This window comes from Manacus vitellinus, unplaced genomic scaffold (genome assembly GCF_001715985.3).
Source record: "Manacus vitellinus isolate BGI_N305 unplaced genomic scaffold, ASM171598v3 scaffold_26_pilon, whole genome shotgun sequence".
In the NCBI taxonomy this organism is placed as follows: Eukaryota; Metazoa; Chordata; class Aves; order Passeriformes; family Pipridae; genus Manacus; species Manacus vitellinus.
Genome location: NW_021939960.1, coordinates 1,827,538 through 1,840,805, shown reverse-complemented (window position 1 = coordinate 1,840,805; position 13,268 = coordinate 1,827,538). Strand labels below are relative to the sequence as shown.

Below are 13,268 nucleotides of genomic sequence, written 5' to 3'. Positions count from 1 at the left end.
AGGTACTGTTTCAGAAATCTAGCATTTGACTTCCTTTTCCTGAGCTTTTCTATGTGTGCCTTCTGTCAGAGTGCTACAAACAGGTTTGTGCTGTCAAACTGCTCTGACAGAAACACGTGAAGGAAGGTCATGGCAGGGCCTGTTCCCTGGTCTGACTGTGAGACAATGAATTAATTTTGCAAATGATTTAGCATCTAGTTGCAAAAATAACGATACCTTTTCATAGAACAACGAATTATTTCTTACTGAGATTGAGTTATCATTGGATGATCCCCGAGTCAGCCGGGGGTGCTCACACAGGCTCAGAGGCAGTGCTGGAAGCAGCGCGGTGCCTGCGGGGCAGCGCAGCCCGGGCTGCTTTAGATCTCTGCCGGAGGGGGATCCGGCACCCGGGAAGGGAATCCCGTGGGGATCATCCGTTTCCATCGCACATGGGAGGCTGTGTCGCGACTGTCGCGACTGTCGGTCCTTGGTGCTGCGGGAGTGGCTGCCGGCAGAGGGTGCTGTGCCCGCGCTGTCCGCGCCGCTGTGACCGGAGCGACGGCCATTAATGAGAGCCGTTAATTAAGGCAGCGGCCTTAATAACAGCGTTCATAACCTCACCTGGATTTGTAATGGACATATGAAATTAATCTTACTGGGGTTTAGTGTATCATTCACAGAATCACAGAATGGTCTGGGTTGGGAGGGATCCTAAAGATCACCCAGTGCCACCCCCTGCCATGGGCAGGGACACCTTCCACTAGCCCAGGTTGCTCCAAGCCCTGTCCAGCCTGGCCTTGAACAATTCCAGGGATGGGACACACTCATTTGATTTGTTTGATTTGTCATTGACTTCTTGCTGAAATGACTACAGAGTATGAACAGGCAGGCATATATATATATATATTAATGTAATACAGTGCCACTGTTTATTAACCAGATAGTACTGGTGCAGTGGTAATAAGTAAAACTAGAAAAGTACAAGCCAAGGGAACTAGAAAAGCAATTCGATTTTTCTATTTATGTCACATTTGGAAATATTGAATCCAGTGATTTCAGCCACTGTCCCAGTGTGTTCAGCTTTTAGAAGATATTCTTTGCTTCTGTTGGCTCTTCTCTTAGTATGTTTCTGAATTATAATACCATGAACTATAAACTCCAGCACAGATAGATGCACGAAGAAGGAAAAATAATCACGTGCTTGTAACTCTGGATGTGTTTATTTACAGTTTAGGCTCACTCCAACACACCCTCACAAAGTGGGAGCAAATGCTCTGTGCAGGGATGGGTTTGTAACGTGCTCTGAAGTCTGTCGTGTTACAGTAATGAAAATGCCTGGTCAATATATTGGTAGACTGAGAGATAATCCACTTCTATGCAGATTATTTCATATTATTAACATTTAACCAGCGTTCTAAAATTAAAAAATACAAAATAGAAAAGGGTGAGGCGGAGGCACAGGCAAATGTTTGCATACATATTACTTGCATTAGGAGCTGCAAGAAGAATTATGTCTCTCCAAGCCAGCCTGGTGCAAAGGATCACAGTAATAGGCCCAACTACTGAGTTATTAGCTATTGCTTTTATAAACAGAGTTATGGTTTATAGCAGCCTTTCTGAAAGTCAGTTTAGTCTGGATGTTCCTGAGAAGGCTGGTCTGGTCTGCTCACAGGGTTTGCTGCCTGTAAATCGGTCCATTTAGAAAACAAACAAAACCTACTTAATTCAGTACTTAAACAATAAAATAATGATTAATCTGATTATACCAGGACACTGGTGATGCTGAAACACTGAATGTGTAATGCTGTTGCAGCCATCCTGAGTGCTTTGTTGTGGAATGATCTTTGTATATCGTTGGCATATATTGATGGATGTTGAATGGCTGAATTTGTGAAAGGCTTTTGTGAAGTGCTTGGAGATTCTGGAGGAAATGTACTGGCATTTTTTTTTGTGTCCCTTGAGTTCTGAGAGACATCAGAGTGTGTTTTATTTTTTCATTGTAAATATTATAATGGTGCCAGCAATGCAGTATTTACTGCTTTTCATATGCGTGAGAATGCTAAACATATGCATTTCTAAAGGAAATTCCAGAAGAATGTGAAACTAGCTTGTAACAATAATTTGTAGGTTTGTGTCCATTGTTTTCAAGAATATGTAAATTGTTACATTATAGAACTCACTTTGAACCCTTCTACATAATTATCTGCACTGAACATCAGTATTCAATTTGGAAAATCTGTAGCCAAGTGTTTTATTAGAATTTCATGGAAAAGGAGAATGTGAACAAAACCATAGAGCAAATGATCTGAAATACAGTTAAAAATAATGAAAACCAAGCACCAGCCACATAAACACACCAGATGAAGACACAGCAAATGAAGATCATAAAAAATAAACTGGAATAAAACCACATAAAGCCAATCTTTAGCTGAAGTAAATGGGGACATCTGCACTGGGAGTGAGGAAGCCGTGGTCATTTGTGTCAGCTGAGGGTCTGGTCTGTGAATTTGTTACAAGTCTCATGTTCAGGAGGAAATGAGAGTAACAGTAAAGGCTTTTTGGTCAACTGGTTGCATGGGGCTCCTGCAGAGATTTGGTGTTCTGACAAATGTCCTCCTGCAAATCCAGTTAAGTTGATTTAAACTAGTCCCAGAGTGCCTCACCCTGCTGTGGGGCTGGCACATGGAGACAGGGAAGTGCTGCAGCTCCCAGCCTGTGTTCAGTGCAGTGCTGTGCTGCAGGAGCTGCTCTGACACTGCCCAGTTGGGGCTGAGCACACACCCATTGCTGACTATCTTATGGGGCTGGAAAACCTGAGCAGAGTGGCAGGACAGGTAGCTGCTGCAGTTATAATTGCCAGGGGATCTTCAAGCAGGGATTCTTCAAGCAGTCAGTGTGACTGATCCTAAAAACCCCAAATACTGGGAAAATCAAGATAAGAGTTAGTAGAGTTACAATTATTAGAGTATCTCATTTGTTTTCCTAGGTACACCAGCTCTCGTGTCCACGGTGGATCACCACTGCCATTTCCAGTGCTCCAGGCCCCAGCCAGTTTCAAGATGAGGTATGAAACCCACTGTTACTGCATCTCAGCACAGTTCTTTCTAATATATATAAAACCCAAAGCGTCTGAGTTGTTGACTCAGCCAACTCCATCAGCCCATCTGTTTTTGTCTCTTATTGCTCTCCCTTTCATCTGTGTTGGTTCCCTCATGCATCTCCTTAAAAACACGTTCAGCTGTGCAAAAGATCTCCCCTTGCCTCTTTCAAGACTTTCCTTTAAGCATGTGCACAGAAAAATATAAATCCTGATCAACTTCATAAAGTACCGCAAAACAAAGTGGGAGCTCTGCCCTAACAGGTTCTTGGATGGGTTCTCTGGTCAACTGGTGCTTTGAGAACTTCAGTTTTGTGTTTTATCCTCCTGAAACAGGATGGGAGAGTCTGCTGTGTGTCCTGGGTGTTGCAGAGCATGGTCAAAGGGGGAGCAAACACTATTAGTAATAAGTTGTCGTAAGGGCATGTCTGAATTCCACACAGTCAGCTCATTTTCCCCGTGGGGAGTGTCTGGCTTCCTGTGCTGTCAGTCAGTCAGCATGGGGAAGTGGTGCTAAAAGCCGGGGGAAGATGGAAATGGATGAGCCACAGTGTAACCCGGGGTGCTCTGCCCAGGGCAGGGACGTGTTTGTGTGAGGTGTTCTGACAAAGTACTGTTCAGGAGAGAGGTGTGAATGTGGGGGTGCCTGTGGGGAGGTGAGGAACGGGGAGATTCCAGCCTGCTTTCTATATCACAACTTTACCTCTTTTTGCCAGGACTGCCTGGAGGGTGTCTAGAAAGCCAGCAGAAGGCAGCCCATTCCCGAGGAACAGTACCTGCCTGCAGAAGCGAGAAGGAGGTCAGTAGTGGGTGCAGCAGGAAGGACTCAGAGCAGGCTTTGGTCAACAGAAAATAAGAGAGCAAATTACATCTCTTCAGTCCTAGAAAACCTCTGGGAGGGTAGGATGGTGAGAGGGAGGAGGCAGAAGGAAAACGAGAGATGATGATTAGGGTTGTATGACTGACGGCTGTAAGGGGAGGGAACCTTTAAAGGGATAGTGAAGAGGGAGCGTGGGGTAAGGGCAGAGGAGGAGTGAGCAATGGATGGGGAAGATGGGAAAGGCGGGAATCTGGGCACGGGAGAAAAGGCCTGAGAAGAAGTGAAGGCGTAAGAGTTGGGGGGCAGGGGAATGGAGGAATAAACGGCGGGGGGACAGGGACGGGTGTCCCCGCGTGTGATGCCGGTTTGTTGTTGCCCTGCGGCGCTGTGGGGCCCGGAGTGGAACAGCTGGAGCGAGCGGGAGGGCGCCTGGGATGCTCCTGATTAATAGCAGAGGGTCCGGGCCGTGACCGCCGGCTCGGCATGTGCTGGAGCCGCGCGGCGCGTTCCCAGCCCCCCTGCCAGGATGAGGGGGGTCGGAGGGAGGAGGGAGGGAGGGAGGGAAGGAGGAAGGAAGGAGGAAGGCAGAGGCAGCGAGCGGGACGGGGCCATCGGCACCAGCGGCAAACAAGCGCTCCGAAGCCGCGGCTTCCTGGAAGCGGAAGCCCAGCTGGGCGACAGGCGGCGGGGCGATAAGCGGCGGTATCGGGCCGTCCCGGCGGGCCCGGCCACTCCGCGACAGCCGCGGAGCCGAGCCGCGCTCCGCACCCCCCGGCAGCGCAGGTAGGACGCACCTGGCGAGGGGGGCACCGGGAACGGGGCAGGGCACGGGCGGGAGCGCCGTCCGGGCACCCGGCACCGGGACGCGGGTCCGGGACGTGCAGGGCAGCGCGGGGACACCGGCACGGTCTCGGTAGGTAAGAGCTGCGGGGCACCGAGAGGGGACAGGGCAGGCACCTCTGGGGGGGCATGGCGGTCAGCTGTGGGGAGGATACAGTCACCTATGGAGGGGCATGCCAGTCACCTATGGGGGGGATGCGCAGTCACCTATAGGAGGACATGTCTTCTGTCACCTGGGGGGGGATGCAACCACCTTTTGGGCAGGTGGTCTCCTGAGGAGTCTGCAGGCATCTGTAAGTGGACAAGCTGCAAAGGATGCCGATATTCCTACAGAGACTGCACCGGCACGAAGAAGTTTGGTAGCTTTTTATCCAGGGTAAAGCTGTTCACACCAGGAAACAACCGGGGAGCACCTGGCTGGAACAGGTGGAACAGTGAGAGCAGCAGGACAATGCCATCCTGTAGGGTTTGTGTTTTGGAGGTGTCATTGCATGGGCTGGTTGTATTTTAGTTAACTCTTTTTGTCTGTGCGGAGATTGCATTTTATTTGCTCATAAATACGAATTGAGGGTTTGGGTCACAGCCCAGTTACATTTTGATTCACACAGAGTTTAATTTCCCCTTTTAAAAAGTGTTTTAAATAAGTTGGGCCATATGGAAATAGAGTTGTTCGTCGACCAAAGAAACTTGAAGGAATTCGAAAAATAAGGTTACATATTTCTTGAGCCATTTCTTTAGTGTTGAACCAGCACCAGCACTCAGACTCCTGATTCAGTCATTTCCTTTGTTGGGATTAAGACCTAATCCATCTATACCTGTGTTTTCACAGCTGTAAAATGGGAGCTACACCTATTGATGAGGTGCAGTGCATATACTCGAGTGGAGAGGTACATCTGAGAGAGATGCAGTGGCTAAAGGAACGTGTATATGCGAAACTCCTTCTGTCTTGTGTTCCTTTGTAGTGCAGTTGACCCCTTCCATGCTTCTTCTCTGAATGCTGCAGAGTGAGTGACATAAGCACCACATGTATTAGTGCAGGAAGAGCTGCACAAAACCTGCCAAAATGGGCTGGAGCTGCCATTGAGTGGCAGGTCCAGCCTCTTTATGCCCCATGTCTGGAGAGAGACATGTGAGATCCAACACGTGTGATCTGGTAGTGAACAACTAGCTTGGTAAAATTTTCTTGCAGTTAGAGTCTGGATACTCTTCAGAGGAATGAAAGGGCTTCCTTGAGGTGGCAGCTCCTGCATCCCAATCTGGTGCTCCACTGGAGTCAGTCAGGAGCTGCAGGGGAGCAGTGGTGTGTCTGTTAAGAGCACAGAGCCAGAACCATGGAGATATGGGCCAAACAGTGAGTTATGTAATGGCATTCCCCAAAGGGCAGTGTAAAGATGAGATGATTTCCTTCTGTCAGGACAAAGAGCAGCTGTACAATCCCTCTACAATGTTCTCTCTAGCCCTAGGTTTCTTAGGAGCAATCCAGGCAGGGAGTTGGGACCCTGTAATATCACATCTACCAACAGCACTTTATTGCCTTCCACAGCTAATTCCTTCACAAATATTCCTTTGCAATATCCTCATAAAGAGCCTCAGAAGTGGAATAGAACCACTATGACCAGAAAGGGAAACCAGACTGTGGGGAGGGGAAAGTTATGATCTTACTGTGTGTCTTTCTCAGGGGTTTGGGGAGTGATAATGTGGAGTTACAGAGCACCAGGACAAAACAGAGGTTCTGGCTATAGCTATAGGAGGTTATACAAGACAAATCAAGGGAGGGAGAACTGTCTCAGAAGGCTTATTAATTTGTTTCATTTGGATGAAATAAATAGACTGGAAGTGAAGGAGATATTTTATGTATAATAGTAGGTTTAATATTAGTTAAATCTGCACTCTTGATCTTAGCCAAAAGGCTGAGAAAGAGGGAACAGACAGAGCTGAGTTATCCAGACTGTTATTGCCCAGAACTGGATTTTTGGAAGGTGATTGGCTGGTGACAATCCAAAATTATACAGACAGCAAGTCGTGCAAGGGCCATCAGCCAGCCTTTAATGGCTACAGGTGCTCAGGCCCTGGCTTCGATTCCCATCCTCAGATGCTGCCTCCGGAAGCACCAAAGGGACATACATATTTATGAAATACCAGGTTTTATCCACTTTTTTCAACTTTTCCATTTCTGTTGCCAGTTTATTCTCCCTGAGGACAGACTGCTTTAAACCAGTATGTCTTCAAAGACAGAGTGGCTGAAAACCATAATTTTTATTCAATTCAACTTTTTAGGGCAAAACTTGGTTTTCAGCCAATCAAGGCATTTAATCATTAGTAATTTAGAAGGTCAGAACACCAAGATGATGTTGTGTTCTTTGTCACTAATACAGAAATACTTTAAGTGCAGTTAGCAAACAGATTTATATGTAACTGCTCTAGATTTGAATTTAGCTGTTTCAAATTAAATAATAAAAATTGTTTTATGGAGACCTTAAAGTGCAATTATTATTGGAAAAGTAACTGTGTCAGTGATACTTTGTTATTCATCAGATATGTTCTTTCCATGAATTCATCTGCTTGATGAAGTAGCAAAAATCCACTTCCATTATTTTTTTAACTCTTGTTGCTACAGGCTGAGTTCAGGGAATGCTGCAGCCCTTGGAAATTGCCCTGGCCCTTGGATTATGAATTATGTCCATGACAGAGTTTATATTTTGAGATGTCAGTCTCAGTTGCATGGTAAAATAGCCATAATAACTTGCATTGGATTATAGTCATACAGTGTGATTTAAGAGTTGAGACTGACTTTTCAGAATTATTAGGGATTAAAAACCTGTTCATTTGTTGACTTAGCAAGCTGAATTGGGGCTGTAAGCTTTTATTCTTGTTTTTCTTTCCTGTCTCTGCAACTAAGTTGTTCAGATGACACATCCTGAGATTGCTGATGTGCTCAAGCTGGGATGTCCAAGACTTACATCAAGCATCCATAGGTTCCTATAATTTGAAGTAAGACCAGTAAAATCTGTTGGTCCTCAAGTGCTTTCAGAGCCCAGGGCTGCATATTTTGGGAAGAATTTCTCCATGGAAAAGGTGTCCAGGCATTGGAAGGGGCTGCCCAGGGAGGTGGTGGAGTCCCCATCCCTGGAGGTGTTCAAGGATGTGGCCCTCAGTGCTCTGGGCTGGGTGACAAGGTGGGGATCGGGCACAGCTTGGACTCCATGGTCTGGGAAGGCTTTTCCAGCCTCAGTGATTCCATGATTCTGGGAGGGGTGACTCCCCACAGGGGCAGCTGAGTTTACCAGACACTCCAGGTGTTCTGTGCTCCTGAAATACCGTCTGGAAAATGGTGATAATCCAACAGTGTTTACGTAGTGCTGGGGGATGATAAGAAATCAGCATCAATCTTTCTCCATTCCATAGGGAGAGTTATGTTTATGATTAGGGAATGAACCTTGGTCCTCTCAGCTGAATATTTCCCTCACTTATCTCACATGGTAGGAACAGCAGTAGCAGAGCACTCATCATTTTATTGAAAAAACCCCTGGCTTATAGACAGCGTGTTTGCCATGAGAGTTTTCTCTAACCCTTGTTGAAATGTTTTAGAACTTGTAATTTTAAGCTATGCATAAATGTCTGTAGCTGATATTCTGTGAGCCTGTGGAGGCAACAAGGGTGACCTGATTACGTGTGTTCACAGATCTCTCTCTGCTTCACGTTCCTGCAGACCAGAACAACAACATAACTTTCTTCTTTCAGGATAGTTAATGGTCTGGCCCAGAATTACAGCACCAGATGTGTTGCCACAGAAACAATTTAAAGGGAGAAGGAATTGTGAGCAAATTGTCTTTCTCGTGGAAAATGTTTAAGAGCCTCCCATTGGTTTCCATGTGTCTGTCTATGTGTGTGCACAGCAGAGAATAAGGGACAGTTTTGCTTCTTATTTCATACATCTGTTAGTGGTTTAAAATGCTGTATACAGGGCTGAAAATTGAAAAATATTCTATTATGGGCATGACTTACGTACCTCAGAGACATTTTTTATTAAATCCTGACTCATTTCTAGAAACTTTTTCCTTGAAAAATGTGCAGTGTGCTATCTGATTTACTTACCTCCACTTGCAACATGCTTTGGAAAATATTTCCAGTAATAGTTGTTTCTGTGAAAGTAAGGAAACATTTGACTTTATAAAGTTATCCCAGATTTTGATGCTGGGAATTAGTATCACATTTTACTTACTACAATTGACATGCTGATGAAAAGAGGGAATGTTTACAGGAAATATTTTGATTTAATCTTGCCTAGGAAGCCTTAAAGTAGCCAAAGCCCTGGATTTTAGCTGGCATTTCTTTTTCTCAAAATAGTGGATACTCTATTAAACATATTCCTTTCTCAACTATTGTGAAAATATTTGTCTGAACAAAATGCAACGTGAATTACCTTAATATGTCTTTTTGACTCTTTTGACCACATCTTTATCCTACAGTTTTGCATTTTGTTTGGGGACAATAATGAGAAAAACACCCAGGAAGGCCCCAGCCCTGGGAAAATTTAAAAAAGACCAACATTCACACGTAAGAGATTTGTTTCCACAGTTCCTTGCCATTCGTGCACTTGGGAGGTCTTTCTCCCTGCAGATTTTGAAATGCTGCTGGTTGTGGAGTTGAAGGAGACATAGTTGATTTATCTTATCAAAAGCCAGGGTGAAGTTTGTGTCTCTCTGGAGTGATGAAAAGATTTTGCCATAAGCATCTGTATGTACAAGATGCCCTGTGATTTGGGAGGGCAATGGACACAAAATGTTATGCTGAGAAAGCTTCTCTTCCTATTTGTTTGTTCAGTATTTCCCATTGTGGTATTTATGGTTATTAAATCTTTTCCCATATAGCCATCCTTTTAAATGCCCATCATTTTGGAAATACACAATTTATTGCCTTTGTTACTCATTTTTATCCAAATCTGGGATCTTCACTTTTCCATTGATGAAAGTTGTTTCTAACAGAAGTATCAGAGTATACCCAGGTATCCTGGAGTTAGGAGCAGTTACTTATGGAAATAGTTCTACTTTATTTCAAGTGTCCTAGAGAGTAGAGTAGTGGTTTGCAGTCTCTCAGCTCTGGAGCTCGGCTGGGTGCCATGTCCCACATTTGAGTTCTGGCAGGTTCACAGGCATGTACATCACCAAACAAGATCTGCCAGGCCGATAAGGAATTCATTTCTCTCTTGCATTCCTTATTCAGGCAGAACTCCAACCCTGGGCGTGGAAGGAATGCAGAGCTGGGCCTAAAGCTTGTGTCTGCACAGGTTAGAAATGAACTTCCAGTGTAAAATGGGGATTGGAATCTGCATCCATGTTTTGCTCCAAGACCGCAGACATTTGCATCCAGGTTTCTGCTTTGGGTGCTCTTTGGGGCGTCCTTATGTTTACAAGCTGATCCAAATGTCCCCTTAATTAGTTCCCATCTCTTCTGTTTGATCCCATGAGAAGGTAGGCTGGTCTTTCCTTGGGCGGTAGAGCTTTCCCAGACAGACATTGTAAACTGGAAATATAGGTACTTGTAATTGTCTTAAAAACCTCCTTTGGGCTGAAACGTCTTGGGCTTGGTTTCAATCCAGTATTGAATAAGACTGGAAAGTCTGAATAACGTCAGTTCAGCTGTATTGGAGTTATTCAAATGCATTTTGAAACTATGTACTTTCTACTTACGTTTTTCCATAATTCTCTGCGCTTATATAACCTGTGTTTTATTATTTAAATTACCAAAGACTTGAAGAGGGAAATATAATTTTCCAGTACTGGGCCCGAACAGATAAACAGAGAGGCAATTCAAAGGCCTCAGTGTGCTTTAAAATCTGAATGTTTACTGCTTTAGTGTTGGCATGAATAGGTTTGTATTTCTACTAGTGCAGAAAAAACCCGGTGTCAATAACCTTCAGTTCACCCAGGCACTGAATTTCTGCAATTCTTCCATTACATAATTGAGATTTTATGAAAAGGGTTTACATTTCTCCAGAATATGAGCAAGGATTTTGTTTGATGAGATCTGTAAAGTTAAAATAGTAGGCCAGGGGTTTTCCAAAAGAACTGACACCCAGAGATATTCCAAAAGCACGTGCAGCTGTTTGAGCAACATTACACTGCAGCGTGTGCATGTGGCTGAGACTTGATCTCTGCAGAAAGTTCCGAGGCTTTTCTAAAGTTCTGAAGGAAGCTGATTTGTAGGAAGTTGGTTACCTGGTTTTTACAGTGGAAGGCAAGAAAGAGCAGGTCAAATGGCTGGCTCATGTCTGAAAATGCCTGGTTTGATTCCCTGTGTAACACCACAGCCTTGGGTACATTTGTTGTATCGATACGTGTAACCACACCTTTGTGTGTGCCTTTACAGTGCTTTCAGTGCAGCAGCAGATCCCAGACTGTATGGAAATCTGTCACTAGGCCTTTGTTACTCATTGTCTGAACTGGAACCCACACAGTGATCCCGAAGGTAATGCCACCTTTGAAGAGTCCTGGCATGTAGAAAGCTGACGGGAACTACTCCTTCAATTAACCACAACTGCCATGAGACAATAGAGCTGGCCTTTGTGTAACTCTGCTGAACTCACTGGAGCTTGTTCCCAATTCCACTGAGGCCCAGTTGTGCCTCTCCCTTTTTCTGAAGGGTTCACATGCCAATGTGTTGTGCAACCAGTGTAATTTGTTAACAAATAGAGAATTTAAATAACCTTAGAAAATCACAGGCATCCCTGCTGCCTGCAAACAAACAGCAGAAGTGCAAAACATTTAGTTAGCAGTGCAAAGTATCTCAAAATTACCTGAGCTTGGGTTCTTGAAGAACAAACCAACAACTGTAAGGAGTTCATGCTCTGCAGGGAAAGGCTTAGGATGAGAACATATACTGTGTGTTCTGGTGAGACCTCCAGTCCAGACATAATTTCTGTGTCTGTTTTCTTCAGAGCTGTGGGAAACATGAAGAATCTTTCCTCATTTGTGTATGAGTTTGACTGCTTTTAGATTCATATAAAGCAATAAGTGAGTATACTTTGACCTGTAATTGTCAAATTATCTTTACACTACAGTAAAACTGTGTCTCACTGTAAATATCTCTCGAGTGAGCCAAGTCATATGGAGCAAAACACCATTTTTCTATTAGAACACTGAATGCACTGAGTGCCATTGCTGCTGTAATTGTGTCAGAATCTGGATTTAATTCTGGACCTGAATTAGTGTATTGTTGGAATCACTTGTCAACATGTTTTTGTATCTGAATGGCCATTTCTGAATTTTGAAGATCACCCAAGAGTGACTTTCTGCCAGAAGTTCTCTGGCCTGTGTATTCTCAATGGCAGTTCTGTGGAGGATCACAAATGTGAGTTCATGAGATCAATGGTCCATGTGCTGATGGTTGGAGGGTCAGATTGCAAATGTGGGAAAGCTGCCAGGGGACAGAGAACATCCCAGGGACATCCTGTTCTACCTCCTGCCTCTCCAGCCAGCCATGGTTCCTGGTTAATGGGCAGGCTGGCCACTGCTCACAGCAGCTTTCAGCATTTCAGACACTGCTGCCATTGGTTCAGCCCCATCTGGCAGGATGCTGAGGATTATCTCTTTCACAAATCAGGCCTCTCTGGTGCCAGAAAGGCAGATCAGTAACACATAATGCCTTTGATATCACTGGAGTCATCACAATACTGAGATTTAGCTGGTTTGCCTGTGTGTTGTCCTGAATTTAATGTTCTTCACTGGTGTTCTCATCCATTACCAGGACTCCTTAAATTATCAATCAAGGAGGAGTTGGACTTGATGATCCTTGAGGGTCCCTTCCAACTCAGGATATTCTCTGACTCTGTGATTAAGCAGTGTGAGTGTGGACAAGGCATTTGACCATCCATTTCTGTGTTCCATCTCTGCAGCTCCAAGAACTGTAACAATGCAAAGCTGTCACTTCCCTCCACACCACGTTCTGAAGGTGGCTGTTGTTTGTCCTCATTCTGTTGGGGCAGTAGGAGCTGCTACACTAAGGATCAGTATGTTCAGTGAACTGGTTGATCCTTTGAGTCTTGGGTGAGAGTCTTCACACCCTTGAGTCAGTGTGTGCATTAGGATTACAATTCACTCCTGCCATGCTGGAAGGAAACTAGGAGAACTTTCTTAAGGGTTTTGTCCAGAGGCACAACCCTACTCTGCAGGAGTGGCCTCTGATAACTGGCTCATGGGTAAGTAATAGGGTTCAGGTAATATAGACTAAGTCAATTTACATCACAGAAATAAGTCCTGTTTTATGAGGCAGGGAGGACTTACACACAGATTTTTCTTAAGAACTGGGAACTGTAGTTCTACACTTGCCATGCAGCCACACTAACCTTTGTTCTGCACTGCTTAAATGTAGTACTGCTGTAAGTTTGTCTCAGTTGAGGGTTTTTAATGATGTGGACAGATGGCATGGAAAGCTTCTGCAGCTACATTGGCATGGCAGTGTTGCAGGCTCATACAACATACCCTTCCCCTGATGCTTCACAGCAGCACATCTGCACCAGCCAAGTCCTTG

General features: G+C 44.8%; 1 protein-coding gene across 4 annotated transcripts in view; it reads left to right on the top strand.

Annotated features, from left to right (window-relative positions):
• Nucleotides 1-3,795: 3,795 nt before the first annotated feature.
• Nucleotides 3,796-13,268, top strand: part of RIPOR3 (RIPOR family member 3) — a 46,025-nt gene continuing 36,552 nt past the window's right edge. For 2 of the 4 annotated variants that reach the window (XM_018073921.2, XM_008921838.3), the window contains exon 1: nt 3,796-3,878. The gene's annotated coding sequence lies outside the window, so the exon portion shown is untranslated. Of the gene's footprint in view, nt 3,879-4,167; nt 4,188-4,753; nt 4,813-13,268 lie in introns of those variants that run through there. The other 2 variants (XM_018073919.2, XM_018073918.2) reach the window with 2 other exon arrangements.